The sequence below is a fragment of the Chiloscyllium plagiosum genome, unplaced genomic scaffold, assembly GCF_037043375.1.
Source record: "Chiloscyllium plagiosum isolate Xiang-an unplaced genomic scaffold, Cpla_swu_hap1 HiC_scaffold_28, whole genome shotgun sequence".
NCBI classification, from domain to species: Eukaryota; Metazoa; Chordata; class Chondrichthyes; order Orectolobiformes; family Hemiscylliidae; genus Chiloscyllium; species Chiloscyllium plagiosum.
Genome location: NW_028270166.1, coordinates 18,846,799 through 18,870,447, shown reverse-complemented (window position 1 = coordinate 18,870,447; position 23,649 = coordinate 18,846,799). Strand labels below are relative to the sequence as shown.

The 23,649-nt window shown below is 40.8% G+C and overlaps 1 long non-coding RNA gene across 1 annotated transcript in view; it reads right to left on the bottom strand.

Annotated features, from left to right (window-relative positions):
* Positions 1-6,570: 6,570 nt before the first annotated feature.
* The window catches only part of LOC122565361 (uncharacterized), a 36,213-nt gene continuing 19,134 nt past the window's right edge, over positions 6,571-23,649 (bottom strand). Inside the window, exon 3 of the long non-coding RNA XR_015751902.1 lies at positions 6,571-6,877. This is a non-coding gene — a long non-coding RNA (uncharacterized LOC122565361). The remainder of the gene's footprint in view (positions 6,878-23,649) is intronic.

The following is a 23,649-nucleotide window of genomic DNA, read 5'->3' as shown; positions in this document are numbered from 1 at the left end:
AAATTGGAAATGCTCTGTATAACATAACTGTATAGAAACCTGTCAACCCAATAAATAGAAAGGTGGCCACTTGCCTTCATTTTCCCATTAAACATAAAGCAACATCAAATGTGAACACTGACCATGGCAGTCTGTAAACAAAACTTAAAGGCTGTTTTTCTTCTAAACTAGATTCCAAAAGCACTCCATCTGGCAATGGGATCCCAGAATTCATACTTGTGTTTGTTCAATATATCATTTCAGTTGCATGACACTGCAATCTTTTGCTATAAATTCTGTGTCATATATGGTCTTATTCTCCACAACCACCTGATGAAGGAACAGTGCTTCCAAGTAAACCAGTTGGACTATAATCTGGTGTTGTGTGATTTTTAACTTTATCCACCCCAGTCCAACACTGGCTCCTCCACTTCATGGTTTGCCTTTCTAGACTAACTCAGCAAGTGACAAGGCAACAGCGGTACAGCACAGGAAAAGGCCATTCAGCCCAGCAAGCCTACATCAAAACATGATGACTTTTCTACACTAAAAACTTTTTACCTCCATACAGTCTGTATCCCTCTATTCTCTGACTATTCATATATCTGTCAAGATGCCTCTTAAACATTGCTATTGTGTCTGTTTCTACTAAGTCCTCTGGCAGCACTTACCACTCTCTCTGTAAAAAACCTACCTCTTCCAACTCCTTTAAACTTTTCACCTTTTACCTTGAACCTATGTCCCCGAGTAATTGACATTTCTACATTTGAAAAAAGACTCTGATTTTCCATATAATCCATGCCTCATGATTTTGTAAACCTCTATCGGATCCCCTCTCATCCTCCGACATTGAGGTGAAAACTAACTGAGTTTGTCCAATCTCTCCTCATAACTAATACTCTCTAAACCAGGCAGCATCCCGGTAAACTGTTTCTGCATCTTCTCCAAAGCCTCAACATCCTTCTCACTGTGTGGTGACTAGAACTGTGCACAGTATTCCAAATGTGACCTAAAGTTCTACATAGTTGCAACATGACTTGTTCATTTTCATACTCTATGCCTAACTAATGAAAGCAAGCATGCCATATGCCTTCTTGACCAACTTATCCATTTGTGTTGTCATTTTCAAGGAACTGTGGAGCTGTACAACTGGATCCCTCTATATGTTAATGTTTCTAAGGGTTCTGTCATTTACTGTACACTTCCCTCCTGCATTTGACCTTCCAATTTGCATTACCTCACATTGTTTTATTATTCATTCATGGGATGTGGGCGTTGTTGACTAGGCCAGCATTTATTGCCCATTCCTAATTGCCCAGAGGGCAGTTAAGAGTCAACCATTTTGCTGTGGTTTGGAATTACATGTAGGACAGGTCAGGTAAGGATGGCAGTTTGCTTCCTTAAATGGCATTAGTGAACCAGATGGGTTCTTCCAGCAATTGACAATAGATAGACGGTCATTATTAGATTCTTAACTCCAGATTTTTTTATGACATTCAAATTCCACCGTCTGCCTTAGTGGGATTCAAACACACATCCCCAGAACGTTACCTGGGTCTCTGGATTAACAGTCCAGCAACAATACTATTAGGCCATTAAATTGAATTGAATTGAATTTACTGTCATGTGTACTGAGGCACAATTGCCTTCCCATTCAAGATTAAAATCCATCTACCATTTCTCCGTTCATATCTCCTTTCTATCTACATCTTGCTTTATCCTCGGGCTATCTTCCTCATTATCTGTAACTCCCCCAACCTTTACGTTGTTGATAAACCTATTGATCAGATCAAGTAGATTATCTTCCAAATCATTTCTATATACTCCAAACAACACAGGGTCCCAGCACTGATCTTTGAGGAACATTGCTGCTTACAGACCTCCAATCAGAAAAATACCCTTCCCCTGCTCATCTCTGTCTTTCATAAACAAGTCAACTCTATATCCTTCTTACCAGCTCACCACGGATCCCATGTGACTTCACCTTCTATATCAGCCGGCCTTGTCCAGGGCCTTGCTAAAATCCATGTCAACATTAGCCACTGCTCTCCCTCATCAATCATTTTTGTCACTTCCTGAAAGTACTCAATCAGGTTTGTGAGACACGATGAAGCCAATGTCTTTTTCCCAAGGTAAGGGAGTCCAAAACTGAGGACATAGGTTTAGGGTGAGAGGGGAAAGATTTAAAAAGGACCTGAGGGGCAATTTTTTCACGCAAAAGGTGGTGAGTGTATAGAACAAGCTGCCAGAGAAGGTGGTGGAGGTGGGTACAATAACAAGATTTAAAATTGTTTCTGGATGAGTAAATGAACAGGGAGGGTTTAGAGAGATATGGGCCAAATACTGGCAAATGGGATGAGTTCATTTTAGAATATCTGGTCAGCAGCAATGAGTTGGACCAAAAGGATTTTTCCTGTGCTGTATAACTCTATGAACCTATGATCTACCCCACATAAAGCTGTACTGCTTGTTGCTAATAGGTCTATTTTTTCAAAGGTGCCTTTCCAACCGATTCTTTCAAATGTAGAAATGTCAACCAATCAATGCAGTCTGACAGGATCCACAATTAGATACACTTCTGGCAGAAGTAGTCATCAGAGACACTTAAACTGTCTCTCATTTCTCACATATTGCAGGAGAAGCAAACTACCCTGCAGACTGCCATTTTCACCCTCCAGCAACCAACTGACGAGATTTACCATCTCCTTTTGCCTCGGGCATGGTTTCCTGGGTTCTGTGGGGGCCATTTCCTCTTTGAACCTCTCTTCCCCCACTACATGAGATTTCATCCTGAGAAAGGTGCTACCCAAATGCGGGTTGTTTTTGAGATTCAGAGCAATTTGGAGTTGTGTAATTTCAAATCATGAGACATTTTATTCAACTGCTTTGTGAAGCGCACCCAACACAACTGAAGAAAGGGCTGAGGTTGGGGTGTGGGTTGGAGTGGGATGGTGATATAGGAACATTGGATGGTGTTTCTGCTGGTGATTCACAGATTTGTCATTTCTCTACCAAAAGCGTGCCACTGGACTGGGTACCACAAGATGCATTTGTTTTTGTTCATGGAGGTGGGGTCTTGTGCATTGACTCCAGTGACTAATTAACTTATTTCCATTTACATAGTATTGTGAACTTGCTTGAACTTTGATAAGACAAGTGTTCTTCTCAGGAATTTAGGAATCTGACCATTGCTTAAACTAGGAGATACAGATTCACAGGCCAGTGTGCAGTTGCTGAATAACTCTTTCAAACTTGAGGCCCAGGCATGTGTAGCATTTTGTTTAATCAGCTGAGGAATCCATGGTGAATGAGAGGGTGTTGCATCTCTCAACCATCTGCCTTCCTTATACTATGTTTTAATGGTTTGTGTTGAGTTTACTTGTCTGACCATCACAAGATTTGGACAATTGTACAAGAGAGCATGAGTCTGACTGGGAGCAATGGGAAAATTCTGGATCAGTGGTGCTGGAAGAGCACAGCAATTCAGGCAGCATCCGAGGACAGGCAAAATCGACGTTTCGGGCAAAAGCCCTTCATCAGGAATAAAGGCAGAGAGCCTGAAGCGTGGAGAGATAAGATAGGCACCTCGCAATGGGAAAATTGTCATGCGTTAAGAGAACGGCAGTAAGGGACCAACGCAGGAAAGCACACCTATTTGAAGGCCATTAGATTCATCAGATCCAATGCTCCCAAATCCTAACTGGATTTTACAATGGCTCAGGGTTTACATAAAACTCTCACTGTCTCCCATGTCTCCCAAAAAGCTGGTCAGTAACCCAGCAGTGTGTTTTTTGTTTAACAGGCACCCAGTGCCTTGATGAAGGAACCCAGCATCAGGAAGGCGGAGAGACCCACTGAAAGCCATTCCATTACTCTTGTATCTGATCCCCAACTTTGTTCTCAAGAGTTACACTCTCACCAAGACCCCTATTTTGCCTCATCTTCCCTCCTCTGAGGATCCAGCAATGGTCCCTGATGATAGTTCATGTGTGTTTGTGGTTACAGCCATCACTCCCCAGTGGTGCAGCCAGTAGTAGGGAGCTGCTGGCCTCTGATGAATTGACAGCTTTCAAGGGTGGGATTTCCACTCTGCTGGGGGGCTTCAGCTGACAGGAAGCCATTGCATTGTACTTTCGGTTGCAAGCAACTCAGGGTTCCAACTAGTGGGCAGGGTCACAACTAAGTTCCATCTTTGGCTGCTGTTTCTTTGTTTTAAAAAGTGGACAATTGGCCAGGATTCATACTTCTGATCATTACCCAACCCAAAAAGCTGATATATTGTAATAACAGACAGAAGAACTCAAGACAGGGAGAAGGGGAGATATCTTTCATTGAGTGAGTTCCTTCCTGGAACATACAGCCCGAAATGGTGGCGGAAGTGGATTCAACAATGACTTGTAAAAGAAAATTGAGTACATGCCTGATAAGGAAAGACAACTTGCAGAGCAATTTGAGAAGGGCAGGGGAGTGGGACTACTTGATGTGTTTTTCATCTGCAGTGTGGGCTGAATGACCTCCTTTGCTACTATTCTGTGAAAGTCATATTCAGTATCATGAAGTCATTCAATTTAAATTCAGATCAAGCATTGGAGATTGAATGAATGATGATAAATTTTATAAACTGGCATCTCAAAGAAACTTTGACACCATGCAGCTGTCTTGTTGGAGGAATCAGGAGTCCATCACAATTCACCTCACAGTTGTAGTTTTCAATCAGGTCGGTTTGAAAGAATTTCACTGCATTCGCCTGTCAAGCATACAGAAGTTACAGAGACTATAAAGGCTTTGAAAAGCCACCTCTTTCTTCCTTATGCACTGAATATTTCAAGACACTGATGTGGTTAGCCTGCCAACCCAAGAAAATTATTTTGAAATCAGCTTCTCTTCATATTCGAGAAGGGAAGCACACATTCTGGTCTGTTAGCTTGATGTCAATCGGTTGCTTATCTGACAAATTTTTTGTGTTTCGATTCCTTAAGGCTAGGCTGAAGATACTAAGTGATTAATGTGGCTTTTTCTGCATGCACAATAAACTCATTTAGAAGTTAATTTAAATTTGCAACTATGGTCTCGATGCAGCATACATACATTGGTCAGTGTTAAAACCTTGACCCAGAAGTGTTTCGGTATCAGTCAGGAAGACGGTGTAGAGATCAAAGTCAGAGTGAAATTGTTGGTTCCTGTAAAAAGTTCTGATAACATCGATGCTTTTTTTGTACTCCGAGATGGATTTTGTATTTCGCAGTTTGTTTACATTATCTTTGCTGTTTGCATCAAGATGACGAATGAACTTGTTGAGAGGCAACAACAACTTGGATCTTCAGTACGCTTTTGCGATAGAGTAAAACCCAAACCATCACAGTCTATTCAAACAAAGATGATATAAAGTAAAGGAGGAGATATTAGGAAGAGTGAAATAAGATCAAGACCCATACAGTTGAACTGAAGGTAGACTACCAGATGTGGATACCCTAGACAACGATCAAAAACTATGAGGATTGTCATAATAAAAGGATGTGGAGATGTTGGTGTCCATCTGGAGTGGTGTAAATGTGTTGCTGGAAAAGCGCAGCAGGTCAGGCAGCATCCAAGGAACAGGAGAATCGACTTTTCGGGCATAAGCCCTTCTTCAGGAAGTGCTTCATTTACCGTAAACAATCCAATCCCTACATTGACAATGATCCCAGAAAGTGCTGAGACAGGCTTGATTCCTGATGAAGGGCTCCTGCCCGAAACGTCGATTTTCCTGCTCCCCAGATGCTGCCTGACCTGCTGTGCTTTTCCAGCACCACTCTAATCTTGACTCTGATATCTAGCATCTGCAGTACCCACTTTCGCCTCCAGCCTTGTTAATGTTGATCTTGCTTCACACACCTCCTGTGCAGTGTAACTTGTATGCCTCACTCTGTCTGAGAACTCTATGCTTGCAATGATCTGCCTGTGTTGCTTACATAGCTTTTCGCTGTACTCAGGTATACTTGACTACAATAAATCAAATTAAATCAAATTAGTCCAGAACATTACAAGACCAGAAAAACCTTTTCCTATTTTGATTAATTTCCAGAGTGATTAAACACACCCAGAAACATTCAGGGTGACACAGTGGCTCAGTGTTTAGCATTTCTGCCTCACAGTGCCAGGGACCCAGGTTTGATTCCAGCCTTGGGTGACTCTGTGGAGTTTGCACCTGCTCCCTGTATCTGCGTGGGTTTCCCCTCACAATCCATAAGATGTGCAGGTCAGGTGAATTGGGTATGCTAAATTTCCCATAGTACATTAGTCAGAGGGAAATGGGTCTGGGTGGGTTACTCTTTAGCCTGATTATTGACCATAGACTGTCACCCTTGTGATCTTTCGCCATTTTATTGCAGATGTAGGGTTTTTTTCAGACCAGCACCAAAAATGATAAATATAAATAAAGTCTCTGTTCATGTCTTCTCTTTATTGATCGGTCCCGACAGTCAGCAGTTCATGGCAAATTTCATCCAGCCTTTTGGAGTGGGACAGGGAATTTTGTTGTTATTTTGTAGAAAATCCAGGACAGGAGAGAGGATAGGAATCATATTAAGAAGCGAAGGACCATTGGCAGGATGTCTCAACAACTGATATAAGTGAAACAATGCTTTACACATTAATCTGAAATATAGCTTTCCATCACTTTATTTTGGGAAATCAATTCATTAATGTGCTCACTAAAATAATGAGAAGACTTTTGGATTAAATTCACTGTGCAACTTCAGGCCCTAAATGTTTGATTCAAAGTTTCAAAGCTTTTTTTATCCATCTGAGTCATGTTGGGTGTTGTTCTTTGGCTGCCATTCTTCATGTGTGAACAAATCCAGAGTGATTAGATCTCACTTAGTGTTGTGGTAGGGTGTGATAATTGACTTCAGTGCCTCTGGGGTAAATAAAGAGGAAGAAAAATAGCCATGAATGGTCTTGTTATTCTTAACTCAGTGAAAAGCCCTGGGGGTATGGTATCCTTTAATTGGACAGCTACAAGAATTAGTTTCATGGCAGAATCTACTGCTCCCACGGCGGGCAAACTTGGAGGCAGAAAGGAACTTCATGAGGTAGAGTGCTGGCAGACCCTAAACCCTCTATCTTCCTCAGGATTAAGTTCTTGGTAAGAAGATCCATGGATAATTTACCCAGCCCACTGTCAATTAAGGCTCTGAAGTGGTAATTTAAGAATTACTTTATGGCCTTAACATAGGGATTTGCCCAGCTGCCAGCACACAGATGGTCAAAACCAACTGGTTGTTTTTCACCTCAGGGTCACCTTCCAAACAGCTCCCACATTCAACACATCACTCCATTGATAAAACTCCACGGGAAAATTCTGGAAAACGTCAACTGTTTTTTCATAACTTAGGAGTTTCTGAAGCCAAATGTAGATAATGACATTCATCACTGTACCCAGTGTGCCAGTTTAGGCTTTGGCTGGCCTAGGAAAAAAGTAATTAAGGGTGAGGATCTCAGACCTGAAACTAAGGTCAAGGCGTACTGGATCACAGTGATTCCTGTGCTTCCATATGCTTTGGAGACTTGGACACACTACAGCAACAACCTTAACATACCGGAGAAGTTCCAAATGTAACAAATGGGGTCACCCATTAAGCACCATATGGTCTGCTCCACCATTTGATTATGGCTGTGTTTCTCAACTTCATTCTCGTGCCTTCTCCCCATAATCCTTGATCCCCGTACTAATCCAGAATCTACCTACAAAAAAAACCCGATGAACTGCGGATGCTGGAAATTAGAAACAAAATCTGAAATTGCTGGAACAACTCAACAGGTCTGGCAGCATCTGTGGAGAGAAAGCAGAGCTAATGTTTCAGGTGCAGTTATCCTACTTCAGAACCGACCCATCTCTGTATTAAATACACTTAATGACTTGGCCTGCACAGCCCTCTGCAGCAATGAATAACACAGATTAACACCCTCTGGCTGAAGAAATTCCTCCTCAGCTCAGACCATCTGCAGTCTCTCTGCTTCCTTGCCAGTACTTGCCCTTCCACCTGTCTGCAAATTTAGAAACAATGCCCTCAGTTGCATCATCCAGATTGTCAATAGAACAGAGATAAGGAAGCATTTTTTTCCTTCAGAAGACTGTGATTTTTTAGCATTCCCTTCCTCAAAAGACAATGGATGCAGAATCTTTTTATTTCTTTTAAGACAGCAGTGGATAGATTCTTGATTGCCAAGGGGAATTTGTCAGGAAAGTGCAATAATATTCAGCTTTGGGGCAGCATGGTGGCTCAGTGGTTAGCACTACAGCCTTACAGCGCCAGGGACCTGGGTTTGATTCCAGCCTCGGGCGACTGTCTGTGTGGAGTTTGCACATTCTCCCTGTGTCTGTGTGGGTTTCCTCCTGGTGCTCCGGTTTCCTCCCACAAACTAAAGATGTGCGGGTCAGGTGAATTGGCCATGCTAAATTGCCCATAGTGTTAGGTGCATTAGTCAGAGGGAAATGGGTCTGGGTGGGTTACTCTTCGGAGGGTCGGTGTGGATTTGTTGGGCCGAAGGGCCTGTTTCCACACTGAAGGGAATCTAATGTAAAATCAGATTAGCTATGATCTTATTGAATGATGAAATAGAATCGAAGAGCTGAGTAGCCAAATTTTATTCCTTGTTCATTTGTTCATGATTGCTTTTCAAGATCCCCCAATTGCAGTGTGATAATAAGCAGTCTAACAACAGCTGTCCTCTCCCAAGCCAATGTGCCAGGCATTGAATCATTGAGCTTTACAGTATGGAAATAGGCCCTTTGGCCCAACCTTTTCATCCTGCCCAGTTTTCACAATCTAATAGTTAGCACTGCTGCCTCACAGTGCCTGGGACCTGGGTTTGATTACAGCCTTGGATGATAATCTGTGTGGAGTTTGCACACTCTCCCCGTGTCTGTGTGGTTTTCCTCTGGGTGCTCCGGTTTCCTCCCACAATCCAAAGATGCGCAGGTTAGGCGAATTGGCCACGCTAAATTACCCATAGTGTTCAGGGATGTGTAGGTTAGGTGCATTAGTCAGGGGTAAATGTAAAGTTATGGGGAATGGGTTTGGGATATTCTTCGGAGGGTTGGTGTGGACTTTTTGGGCTGAAGGGCCTGTTTCCACAGTGTAGAGGTTCTAAGATTCTAAGATTTTCCTGCATTTGGTCCATGCCTTTCATACCTATCCCATACATGTACCTGTCCAAATTTTGCTTAAATGACAAAAAATGTGTTTGACTCCACCACTACCCTGATAGCCCATTCCAGACAGTTACCATCCTCTTTGCGAAAAAATTGTTCCTGTGGACCCTTTTGTATCTTTCCCCTCTTACATTAAACTTATACACTCTCGTTTTAGACTGCCCTACCATGAGGAAAAGCTGTTGGCTATGTACCTAATCTATGATTTTATGGCTGTGCTAATTAATAAAAATCAGCTCAATTAGGTACGGCATATCTCATGGAGTTTAGAAGAATGAGGGGACATCTGATTGAAACTTACAAAATACTGAACGGCCTGGATAGAGTGGACGTTGGGAAGATGTTTTCATTGGCAGGAGAGATGAGGACCCAAGGGCACAGCCTTAGACTAAAGGGCAGACTAAAGGGAGATAAGGAGGAACTTCAGCCAGAGAGTAGTGAATCTGTGGAATTCACTGCCACAGAAGGCTGTGGAAGCCAGGTCATTGAGTATATTTAAAACAGAGATAGATAAGTTCTTGATTGCCAAAGGGATTAAGGTTACGGGGAGAAAGTAGGAAAATTGGGTTGAAAAACATATCAGCCATGATCGATTGGTGGAGCAGACCCAGTGGGCTGACTGGCCTAATTTCTGCTTGTATGTCTTATGGTCTTATGGTCTTATGATCTCATGCCACCCATATACCCGTCACCAGACTCCCACAGCTCACTGCTCAGTCATGGCAGTTGACCTCTGGCAAGACAGTAGAAATGTTTTAGGACTGTCTTTAAAACTTTCCTAAAGAGGTCAAGAATATCTGCCAACACATGGGAGACACGGGTTTGTAACCTGTCAAACTGAAGGTTCATTTAAGATTAAGGCACCACATAGATAGAGAGACTTTGTTAAAACATGCAGAGGAAAAGGTGTTGCAAGAAATGCACAAGCAACTCATATCCTTGCCACTTCAGGCACCACCCTCCCCCCAGTTGTCCCTGCAAGTGGCAGCGTCCATAGATCATGTACTGGACTTACCATACAATTCAGAACCAACCAAACTACAGCGAAAGCAAGTCATCTTGAATCCAAAGGACAAACACATTACAACAATGTTCAATTATTATCAGTTATAACCCAGCCTTTTGACTAAGCTGTTGGTCATTTGTGCTAACATGTGACTCAAAGTAAATGTTTGATAACAATCTTGTGAAGCATCTTCTTACATATTATTAATGATAGAAGTAAATGTTATATAAACATTAGCTGTTGCTATGTATTGGCCATGAAGCTCTTTGGAACATAAAGATGACATGGAATGTGCCATAAAAGTGCAATTACAACTCTGAGAAATTGGTATCTCAACCACATGCTCCATAAAAAAAAATCCTCCATAAACATTTCTATGAAGGTTTCCTTGTTATAATGTTTTGTACTCTGTGATGCCAGTAGGTTGCACTCCATTACAACTGACAGAATTAATCCGTTAATTGACTTGTAGCAGAACTATTGTTGGATAAAAGGCTTCAAAGTTTTGGCAGACAAAGGTAGGCGTTTTACCTCTGGGGCACTGATGCCTCTTCCATTCTGTTATTTAGATCATCACCTCTGTTGGCTACACAAGCCTCTAGTGATCATAACATACTTAACAATTATGCTTGGAAGTGATATTAATTATAACTGTCCATAAGACCATAAGATATTTGAGCTATTCGGCCCATCGAGTCTATTCCGCCATTCGACTATGGCTCCCAATTTTAAATCTTTTGGTTTTGACATTTAGGTGTTGGATGCAAATCTGTTTTGGTTAGTGCTTGTACTTGGGCTAAATTAAAACAACAGGTACATTAGAATTTCTTAAAAAGGAGTCAATTCTGATCGGATGAAATCAAAATGTTTCAGTTACTTGAATTCAGTGGCAATTTGTGCATATTATCTTCTGAATTTCATTTCTGCACATGCCCACTCTTGACCCAAAAAGTAATGGAGAAAACACTCTGCAAGCTCCCTCATGATAAGTTCATTCAGTCTGCAGAAGTCTTTTGCAGCAGCTGTTACAATCACAGGAGTTTTTGGATTAAGATGCCAAATGATGTCCCACCCCTGCATCAATCTTCCATTACGCACTCACCAAGAACCGTGAAAGAACCAGTACTAACGCAGGTTGGAGGCCTGTAGGGGCCTGTTTCTGACATGTCGATAATAGGTGGGGCAAGGCTCTTGCATTTTTCCAGCAGTTATGGGCTTAAATTATTTGTGTTTCCTTTCTCCTATTGTCAGTGCAGTGCAGAAAACAACTGGTCTTATTTGAATAGTTATTAGTAATCTCTTAATTTGTTTTGATTCACTTTTGCAAAATGGAAAATCTCTTCAGAGTATATTGTTTGTCAAAAAAAGCCTAAAGCCAAGAAGTGCATGTAACATTAGTGAAGGTAGCTTTGGCACTATTTCTGATCTGACAAATGTATTAATCCATTTAAGTTAGCAACATAAGAATGCCAAATGAGTTCATGAAATGGTAATATTCTGATACTGCAATGTCAATTGTTTCCACATTCAAGTATTTTCTTGGTAGAGGAGTGAATGAAGGTCAGGGAATGCTACTTGAAAAGAAACATCAGTCAACATTCCTGCTGCCCTTGACCCCGATGCGAGTATGATATCAGGTGAAGGTAGCATCAATGTTGGTTGTGATAGCCCTCATGGTTAAATAGCTGTCAATGTTCAGTGATGTACAATCAATTGTGGAAGGTAAGAGGGGCTGCTGTTGGCTGTTGAGTGCTATTAGTTATAGCTTACAAGGAAAATTAAAAGAAAATTGAATTGAATTGAATTGAATGATCCAATGCCACTTGTATTTAACAAATAAATAGTGAAAAGTGTAATATGTCGCCACGCCCCAGCGTCATTTTGAATTACTGAAAATGTTAAGATATAACTAAAATGATAAAAATGTAATTGCTGTTTGTCCTATTTTCCTGCTCCTGCTGCTCTTGTTTTGGAACTATTGAGTCTCTTGATGAAGTTTGGTTCCAAGTATAGCAGTCATAATGAGATTTGGGGACCAACCACTGGTTGCTCAAGATTAGGTTAGTTTTGCTGGTAACAATCTTCAGTTTCTATTCTTTTAAACAAAACTACAAGTTAGACAGCCTTCATTTCTACTCTTTTAAACTGACAGTGATTGAAATGGGGTTAAACAGAAACTTATTAAATCAAAATAACATCTGGGTGATGATGCACCCAAGATCCTGTGCTGTCCACCGGTTTCTAAAGGCCTCTAACATGCCAGTGCCAGTGCCAGTGCCTGGTCCCTCTCCATGGCCACGCGAGCATAGACAGGCAAGAACAATAAATCCCCCTGTCCACAGCCTGCTACCCGGACTTGATAAAGGCTATTTTGGCTAAGTCCAGGAGCAGACCCATGAGAAGGCTGTCAGCCCCTCTCTGCCCAGGGTGCCTATGGGTCAGCAATGTGGCGCTGAAGTGCAACCCAACATTGAGGAGCAGCCCATTTAAACAAACTGAAAAACAGGCTTCCAATTAGATTTAAGAGTCTGCCTAATTCTCAACAGTGAGAATAAACCATGATGGTGCCTTATGTAACAAGATGTAATTAATTTATTGAGTTGAGCTTAAAATTAATGGACTATCCAATGATATCTGCAAGTTTTATGAACTCGAATCAGTTGATATCTTTGCCAGTGGTGATTGTTCCACTGCCTTGAGCACTTTATGTGTGTACCCTCCATCACTATTTGCTGCTGTGAAACTGTGTCCCATTTCGATACATTTCCTGGAGGTGACCTACAGTTTTACAGGTGTAGCATTTTTTTATCATGGCTTGGTAACTAACTGTATACACATGCACGTGGCCCTTGTTCTTTGGTGCATTTGGATATCACAAGTCAATTTTATCGATATAGATCACTCTTTCAGAAAGGGTCATTCCATAACAAACACATGAAGAGTGTCTGGCTGATTTCATGCTCTGCAACCAATACTGTGATCAATTTCCATGCTAAGAACAAAGCCCTACAAAAGATTAGGCAATTCCTTACAGGCCAAGAGTAAGCCTGAAGCCTTCCTACTCTGTAATGCCTCTGACACTGTATCATTGACCTAGATATTCAAGAGTCTCCATTTTTACATTTTCTGCAAGTTTGGCTTCCCTGAGTGCATCCAATAACAGGATAAGCCAATTTTGCAGGAAAGCTTTCTCCAAATTGGGCGGACGAATTGGACCAGAGTTGTTTCCATACTGTATGACACTATGATGCTATCTTCAAGACTTCTCTTAACCAGTATGGTGGGTGGCATCCTGCTGGTCAGAAATGCTCTTCCTTCTGCCACGTGGAACAATTTGGAGGCTGTGCTGTGCTTGAAAAGTAGACCCTACACAGTCCAATTTTAATGTCATTATCTGTAAATAATTCGAGTGGGGGGCATTGAAACTCTAATGAAAGTCTATTATGATTTCCAGAGCCTGCATCCCAATCCCAGTATTCCAAATGCTAATCCAGTTATTGTTTATTTGCATACCAGAGTCTAGCCAGTTTAAATACCTTTGTTTGACATATTTAAACATTCCCAATCAGCACTGTTATTAACTGTAAATACAAACACAGTTGTTATAAATACTTCTTTGTGTCTCTTACATGCTACTGGAAAAAGTATATAATAGATGTATAAAATATCACCTCAGGGTTTTCAACAGCTTGAAGAGTCCTTATAATTCTATATAAGGTATTTTATACCATGGCACTGATTTGGATAATGGAATTCTATCCTTTGGTTCAACTTTAGGATTTAATCAGCATTTCATGACACATCAAGCCATTTTCAGAGGAGGTCAACCAAGGGTGAGTGACAGGACCCTGGCATTTTTCCCGGGGAACATAGAGTCATAGAGTCATCGAGTTTGAAAGCATTCTCTCCACCTCTCATTTTGGAAGGAACTAGATATCACATACCTATTCAAATCCCTCAGTATTGGCTCTATTCCAGGGAACTGGTGACTGTAAAAACTGTAATGTTCTGAATTGTTTTGGAAATTGAAGTCTGCTAAAAATTGGTTCTCCCACCATGCCTGTTAATCCACTCACAAAGTAAATCCCTTCAGGGCATATTTCATGCCCTAACTGATTTGGACACAATGCGATGTCTAGCTGACAGACAGCTTAGCCTGGAATGAACCTTGCCCCATTCTGACACTCAGCGCTTATGCTAACCCATCCCACATACACCGTGATGATGCTGGGTGCATGTATTGTCTGCTTGTTTATACACATGGAAACACACACAAACACAAAATACATGAAAGGCATCGCCACAGTGTCTTGCTGAATCAGCAATTGTGGATTTGAACAATGAGCCTGGATTAACAAACTGACATTCTAAAATAAACAATGTACAGAGACAAAAGGCTGATCTCAGTCAGACCAGACTACAGTACGTCTGGCTAGAGCTGATCCAAAAACAACGTAAGCAACTTTTGAATGTTGATTGAAGGCTAAAGATTATTGAGTCATCGAGATATACAGCACAGAAAGTTACCCTTTGGTCCAACTCATCCAGATATCCTAAATAAATCTAGTGCCATTTGTCAGCATTTGGCCCATATCCCTCAAATCCCTTCTTGTTCATATACCCATCCAGATACCTTTTAAATGTTGTAATTGTACTAGCCTCTATCACTTCCTCTGGCAGCTCGTTCCATACACGCACCATTGATCAGGCAGCCCAGGGATGAGGGGTAAAAGCAGCTCCAGGAACTGAACAGAGGAACAATCTTGGAAAGAAGTGGTGTAGCAACCCAGCAACAATGATGAAAAATTGTACCAGAATGAGAGAGTAGGCTCAGGGGTAGAGGATGAAGTGGCCAATAAATGACAAAAGAAGACCCAATCCAGGAAAAGGAGAGAAAAGTACAGAGTAAGAGGAGAAATAGTAACTGAGGAGAGAGAAATGGTGCTGACTGAAGGAAAAGAGTGAAAAAAAAATTAGAAAGATAAAGAAAAACTAATTTCTCTCTCCATATTGTTTGAATGGATAAAGATATTGGCTAGGTTCCTTATGGAACCACATGGATCAGAAAAGCCTCATGTTGTTGAGTGATTATTGTCATGATAGTGATAAAACTTTCTGACCATCATCTTATTTAAATGCATGAGCCTTTTATGGTGTGAAATGGCTTTAAGGAAGGACAAAAGCTAATTTAAGATGGTTGCAGTGGTCACCTGATCAGGGGTAAGCCAAATCCATGATATCATCAATAAACAAGAAACGCTCTGAGCTGAAATGAACATTGCTATGAAGCGCATTTAAATTCAGATCTATGACTCCTACTTGATTCACACCTTTCTGGAAGTTTCACACATTGGAGTGAAAGCCACTTGCAGATTTTTCCGGATGAAGAAATCAATGAAACCGGGCACGTGAATACAAGTGAAATATAGTGAACTATATTTCAGGCAGTGAAAGAGGAGGGAAAATGAATTGGCCGCATAGACACCCTCTGTCTCCCCGTATTTTCTCGCAGTCTCATTACACAGTGTCTGATGATTAAGTAAATTGGTGGAACACCCATTTACCAATAACTGAAAGATATTTGCAAATTTCATAACTACTGAGCATAGAGGTAATCAATTAAACAACCATAGTCTCAGGTTAAAACTTAACAAATCAAGTACTCTAAGAACTTTTTGAACTGCCTCTTCTGATCTCCCATTTAGAATGAGATGCTCTCCCTTTAGAAAATTTAAAGCTATATTTATGTGTGTGCTTGATGTCACCTCTTACTTGGCAGGTAATAAAATTCCTCTTTCTCTCACTCAAGAAAACCTTTCAGTTAGGTCCTTAATTTTGGTTAATCCTAAGCAAAGTGACATAGTAGTGTGCTAATGGAATTTAAAATCTTGTTTGCAACCAACAGAGGGGGTTGAAAAGAGAGGGGTCAAGTCACCCCTCCTCACTTGATTGTAATGTTACACTGAAATGTGTCACAATCAGTGTAACATTTTTATTTATATTATGCTTTTCATGACCTGGGACATTTCAGAGTGTTTTGCAGCCAACAAAATACTTCTGAAATGTAATCATTGTTGGATAGCAGGAAACGTGATAACTAACTTGCATACAACAAATTCACCCAAACAGCAATGTGATGATTGTCAGATAACTTTTTTTTGTGAAATTGAAAAGGAATAAATATTAGCCAGAAAACCAAAGATAATTTCCCTACACTTTAAAATATTGCAATATTTAATGCACCATGTCTATCCAAGAAGGCAGATGAAACCTTCATTTAATGTTTCATGTTCAGGACAGCACCTCATACAGTGCAGCAACCCCTTAGTACTGCACTGGACATTCAGCATGGAGTTTTGGATTCAAATTCTAGAATGGGACTCGCACTGAGAAAGTTGTGATTCTGAAAGAGAAGCCTAGCAACAGAGCCATGAGTGACTATCTACAGTTTTACGGCCTTCAGGATGAGAAAGGAAAAACTTAGCTTGAAGGGAAAAACTGGTCAACACAATACCTGCATGCTGCTGACAATCACAATCTATGTTCCATGTGAGTATAGTACCAGAAGACAACATGCTGTTCTGCATGGCTGGTTTATTAAAGACAGAGAAGACATCGGAGCAGAAATTAGGCCATTTGGCCCATCAAGTCTGCTCCGCCATTCAATCAATACTGATAGGTTTTTCAAATCCACTTTCCCGCTTTCTCCCCACAACCTTTGATCCCCTCAGCAATCATGAACATATCTGTCTCAGTTTTAAATATACTCAATGACCTGGCCTCCATAACCTTCCCTTTACTCGAAGACTGTGTCCTTGGGTCCTCGTCTCTCCTGCAATTGGAAACATTTTCCCAACAACCACTCTATCCAAACCATTCAGTATTCTATAAGTTTCAGCTAGATCCCTCCCATCTTTCTAAATTCCATCGGGTATAGTCCCAGAGTCCTCACGTGTTCCTCATATGTTAAGTCTTTCATTCCTGGAATCATTCTCCTGAACCTCTTCTGGACCCGCTCTAGGGCCAATACATCCTTCCTGAGGTGTGGGATGCAAAATTGCTCAAAATAGTCAAAAGCAATACTCAAATTGCTCAAAAGAGTGAGCTTTAACAAATAATAGATTAGCTCCTTGGTGTCATGACCCATAGGTAAATACAATGCATCGTGTTTTGCTGAGTTACACCAATCAGAAAAGTCCAATCTTTGGAAAGTGCTTCTCACACTGGACTCGAAATGTTAACTCTGTTTCTCTCTCCACTGTGTTGCAGAATCTGCCGAGTTTTTCCAGCATTCTCAGTTTTGTTTCAGATTTCCAGCGTCTGGAGTATATTGCCTTTAATTGTTATGGTGAGTGCTAAGTTGGCTGACCCAATAAGGTAAATGGTGGATAAACTACAAATGGTGAGTGTCAAAGTCTCATATTCATAAAGTAAACCTTTGGTGGAATGCCTGTGCAATCCAGGTGAAGGCAGGATGAGTTTCACTGTTGAAGAAACTCAATGGGTCCAGCAGCATCTGCAGAGAGAAAGCAAAGTAAACATTTTGAGAACAGTGACCCTTTGTCTGCATGTTAAGTGTGAACTTTGTTTTTCTCTCTGCAGATGCTGTCAGATATGCTGAGTTTCTCCAGCACTTTCAGTTTTTGTTTCAGATTTCCAGCATTGACAGCTTTTTGTTTTAATTTTGGGTTCTTCTGTAATGTCCTCAATGTTTGCTGTCCAGGCTTACACCTGAAGAAAGGTCACTTATGTGAGACACTGAGGGCACCTGTACTCAAAGAGAATCTTTAGCATGTTTTGAGCACTATGAGTATCATATCTCCGTCTATTTTGCTATGCGTACTGTTCAAGTAAAAACACATACACGAAAGTGTATTAAAAAAACCACAACGCCAAAATTCACAGAATAGCAGACACAGCACGTGTGACACTGAGAATTTCCACACAGACAGCTAGAATGGCAGTTATTGATCGGAGTTTTCAGAGCTTATAGTTCCCCGAACTGAATCTACCTGAAAACTCCCCTGCTGTTGGGCATCACCCCTTTAGACATCCATTGTTACAGTTGAGAATAAGTGGTTTCTGACAAGTTTAAAGGAGCTGTATGTTTGCTGTATGTTGCAGACAAATGCATTCATTACCAATCAGTGACTCAATTATGCGACATTACACCGACTTGATTCACATGGGAAACATGATTTTACACATATATGGGTAAGAAAAAGGTTTATCATTATAATTTAAACTACTTGGTGCCTACTAAGATACAGCACTGATGAACATAGTCCACTAAAATTAACTTAGCAACACATAAAATGCTTTTATTCCAGTTATTTTCCCAACTGAATTGAACTCAGAGAAATGAACTGACAGCAGGACACCATTTGACCCATTGTACCTATGCTAGCTCATTGGAACAGAGGCCATAATTGGTTCCAGATCCCCACATTTTTGCCCATAAGACTGAGTGACTCATTTCCATAGAATCAGATAATCCCTACATGTGGAAGCAGGCCATTTGGCCCATCAAGTTCACACTGACCCTCCAAAGAGCATCCTACCCAGAACCATTCCCTACCCTGTCCCTGTAAGCCTGCATTTCCATGGTTAATCCATCTGGCCTGCACATTCTTGGACACTGGGCAACTTAGCATAGCCAATTCTCCTAACCTGCACAACTTTGAACTGTGGGAAGAAACCGGGGCACCTGAAGGAAACCCATGTAGACATGGGGAGAATGTGCAAACTCTCCACAGGCAGTTGCCTGAGGCAGGAATCAAACCCGGGTCCCTGGCGCTGTGAGACACCAGTGCTCACCACTGAGCCACTGTGCCGCCCCATGGTAGATTTCACCCAAGAACCATTTAAAATTATTCATCAGATCAACTTTCCCAATTTTTCTTGCAGGGTGGACCATTCAGAAACATAGAAACAGAGAAAACAGGAGATTTAAGCCAATTCTTCCATCCAGCATAGTCACAGTTGATCCTCCAACTCAGTGCCCTGTTCCCAATATTATCCTTATGACCTTTGATCCTTTTCACGTTAAGAACTATATCTAACTGCTTCTTGAAAACATTCAAAGTTTTGGCCTCAACCACTTCCTGTGGCAGAGAATTCCACTCTCTGAGTGAAGATATTTCTTCTTATCTCAGTCCTGTGCTGTTCTCTTAAATTATGATCCCTGGTTCTGAATTCCCCAGACATAAGCAACATCCTCCCTGAATTTACCATGTCAAGTTCCGTTAGAATTTTATAGGTTTTATAGATCCTAGCAACTGTCTGAGCGGAGAACATTTCTCCTCATTTCAGCTCCAGATTCTTTGCTGATGATTTTGAATCTTCGATGTCCAGTTATTGACCCACAAGCCTGAGGGGATATGTTCTCTATCTATTCTGTCAAAGGCTCCCTTTATCTTGAAAATCTTTAATAGGCTACCCTCTTAACCTTTCTTGTTTCGAGGTGAACAGCTCAAACTTTACCAAACCCTTCCTCTGAAATGAAGTCCCTCATCCTTAGTAACATCCTAGTAATCATATCATAGCAAATTGTCATTTTCTTTATTCATTCAGGGGAGAGGCTAGGCCAGAATTTATTGCGCATCTCAGAAAGCAGTTAAGGGTCAATCACATTGCTATGCATCTGAAGTCACATGCAGGCCAGACCTGATGGAATTTTCTTTCCTTAAAGAACATGCATAAACCAGATTTTTTCCCAAGGATTGACAAAGGACGTTGTTTCATGGTCATCACAAGACTCTTAATTCCAGATTTTTATTGAATTCAAATTCTACCATTTGCCTTGATGGGATTCGAATCCTGGTCCCTGGAACGTTACCTGGGTCTCTGAATTAATAGTCCAATGGTAATGCCACTAGGCTATTGCCTCCCTCTAATAACGGCTATAAACTGGTTTTTGGATTAATTTAATAAGTCTAGAATTTAAATCTCAGTAAAGGTGACCATGAATCTATCAGTAATTGCAAAACCCACCTGATTCACTAATGTCCTTTAGGGAAGGAAACCTGCTGTCCTTGTTCCATCTGGCCTGACTCATCTGTGAATCGAGTGTTTGATTCTTAACTGTCAACTCAAGGTCAATTAGGAATGGGCCTTGCTAGTGATTCCCACACCTCTTGAAAGAATAAATATAAATAAACCTCCTGTACAACTATGAATCTTATGTAAGAACCAGCTCTCTGTTGGCTTTTGCCAGTGCCACTCAGGTTCTTATCAGATATTGGCAAAAACAACTGAATTCAGATGGTAATAGGCATATTCTAAGCTACCTTCACTTATCTGGATATTCTGCTGCCTTGGCTAATATCAGACAATACTCCAATTCCCATGTCTCTCAGATTCAATAGAACAACATGCAGTATATTTCCCTACTAACTGGGAAATATCTGTTGTGTTCTGTCTCACAGAGGATGTGTGGCATACCATTAAGGCACATGATCATGCTGTCAATGCTGTTTTGTTGTTTGCAACCTGTTTGTATAAAGGTCTCAGTCTCCATCTTACTGAGTTCTGTCCTCTTGCAGAATGACATGCTAGTACATCTGAACTGCTAAGCTTGAGTCCAGATACGCAAGTGCCTGTGATTGTAGTTTACACATGTGGATGCTAGGTGCTGTAATAAAGGGTCATTGAAGTATTCAGTGCTACATGACCAATATCTCATCCTTATGGGAGCTAACACATGTATCAAGTATATTGCTAGCATTTCATCAGTATATTTCTCCATGTCTCATCATGTGGCATCCTATGTCACATCTGTGATTAATTTCACCACAACCAAATATAAATAACATTTCAGAATATTAAAACACAAAATATATATTTCATTTATTACTGCAGCATCATGAATGTTGCATAATCTGAAATATTGCTCTACTTTTATTTCCAAATAATAATTCCCATAGAAATGAGGTAGGGCCTCTTGCTTTTGTCCTTGAACCAAAGGAGATTGAGGACAGATTTGACAGAGGTGTACAAGGTAATGTTTGGTTTGGACTAGGCAGACAAGATAAAAATGTTCCCATTAGCTGATTCTACACAGATTGGGGAACAGATTTAAAACCTTGGGTGAGATATGGAGGGTAAAAATAACTTTTATTAACAGTTTTGGCCTGAAACTCATGGCTCGAGAGAATGCTGGTAACAGAGGTGATTCATTATCTCAAAGAAAATTGGTTTGCATTGCCTGGAAATGCATTGGAGGCATATCCAGTTGAAGCATTCAGGATGTCATTGGATCATTACTTGAACAGAAATAGCGTGCAAGGATATGGGGAAAAAGGCAGAGATTGTTACTAGGTAATAGAACCAGGGTAGTCACGATGGGCCAAATGACCTCCGTCTACAGGTCTGTGAATCTGTGATTCTGGCTGGATGCTTGGAACAACCAGAGGTTCAGGACTACTAGAATATAAAGAGGCAATGGCACTGATTGGATTGCTTGACATGGGGCTGGAATAGACAGGATAAACTGAATGGTGTCTCTCTGTGTCATAAATTACTTTCTGACTCCTTTTTACTGCTGTCATTTCAGGATATGTGTGTTTTGATAGCTGTACCTGTCTTTAAATATCAAGGCCACCATCTAGATTTTAACTGAGTTGCCATGGCAAAAGAGACAGCAACAAATACAAGTTTTGGTGCAGGATATCCTGACTTTGTGATTAAGCTATTTATTCTGAATTATTATTTAACTCTGAAATGAACTTCAACATCCCCTTTCGTCTGGCAGATGGTCAGCTGCTAGAAGCATCACTCATTGGCCAAATTACTGACAAGCAAGCCAGTTAAACTTTGGCTGAGTGATTAAAAGAAGTGAAAAGAAAGAAGTATTTGCATTTCTATGGCATCTTTCACAATCTCTGCACCTTCCAATGCACTTTACATCCAATTTAACACTTTTGAATTGTTCCAATAAAGGAATTGTGGCAACCAATTTGTGAACAGAAACTCTGCTGCAGACCAACGTGATACTGATTGAATAATCTATTCTAATGTAATAATCTGATTTGTGACATTGGATTCATATGTTCAAGAGACTAGTCGTAACTCCCCCATTCTTCTTCAAAATATTATCATGAGTTTTTTTTTATGTTCACCTGGGCAGGCAAACAGGTCTCAATTTAACATTTCCACAAAACAATGGCATCTCCAAAGCACAATACTCCTTTGGAAAGTGTATGTGTACCAACTGAGCCATGGTTACATTCCAAAATGTGCAACAGCAAACCATGTCTTAAATTCTCACTTCAGTGCCTTGAGCACATAACCTAGGCAGACACAGCTGAAGGAGTGCTGTGATGTCAGAAGTACTGTCTTTCAGATGAGACCTGTACCTGGCCTCTTAAGTGGATGTAAATATATACACAACATTATTGTGAAGAAAAACTAATGAGTTCTTCTGTTGTCTTAGTCAACATTTATACCTCGACCTACATGTAAAACAAATGATCTGCCCACTTATTTCTTTCACTTTGGGGGAACTTGCTTTGTCGAATTGAGCTGTTGTGTTTCCTGTACTAAACAGAAGTAACTACTTCCAGATGACTTCATTATGAAGCATTTTGGGAGGTCATATGTGACAGTGTGTAAATGGAAGACCTTTTCACCTATTGCTGTATTTGTGTGATGTTTCACTTTGCTTGTTTCCATCTGTCCTCTCTGCTTCAATGTTGTTGTCATTCTGAAAGACTGATATAAGAAGATATGAACTAGGAGCAGAAGTAGACAATTCGGCCCCTGAGCCTGCTCTGCCAATCAATGGTGGATCTCATCTTGGCCTCAACTCCAGTTTTCTGTCTCCTCTCCATAACTCTTCTCCTTAAATTTACTCAATGCCCCAGCAGTCACTGCATGCTAGAGGAGTGGAGTCCACAGGTTCATTAACCTTTGAGAGAAGGAAATCCTCCTCCTTGTGGTTTTAAATTTACTAAAACCTAAGCTTAACATTGTGACCTCTCCAAGTAGATTGTCCAATGTGAGGAAATATCTCTTTGTCTACTTTGACTTGGAAATGCCGGTGTTGACTGGGGTGGACAAAGTTAAAAATCACACAACACCAGGTTACACTCCAACAGATTTACTTGGAAGCATTATCTTCCAAATAAGCCTGTTAGATTACAACCAAGAGTTGTGTGATTTTTAACTTTGTCTACCTTGTCAATCCACTTTAGTATGCTATGTGCCTCAATTAGATCTCCTCTCATCCTTCAAAACTCCAGATGGTATAGGCCTAAACTGCTCAATCTACCTTCATAAGACAAGTCTTTCACATCTGGAAGTAACCTGGTGAACCTTCTCAGAACTGCCTCCAATGCAACTACATCCTCTCTCATGGAAGGGGATCAAAACTGTACACAATAATCTAGATGCAGTCTCATTAATGCTGTATACCATTGCAACAACTCTTCCCTAATTTGATACTCCATTCCTTTAGCAATTAATGTGA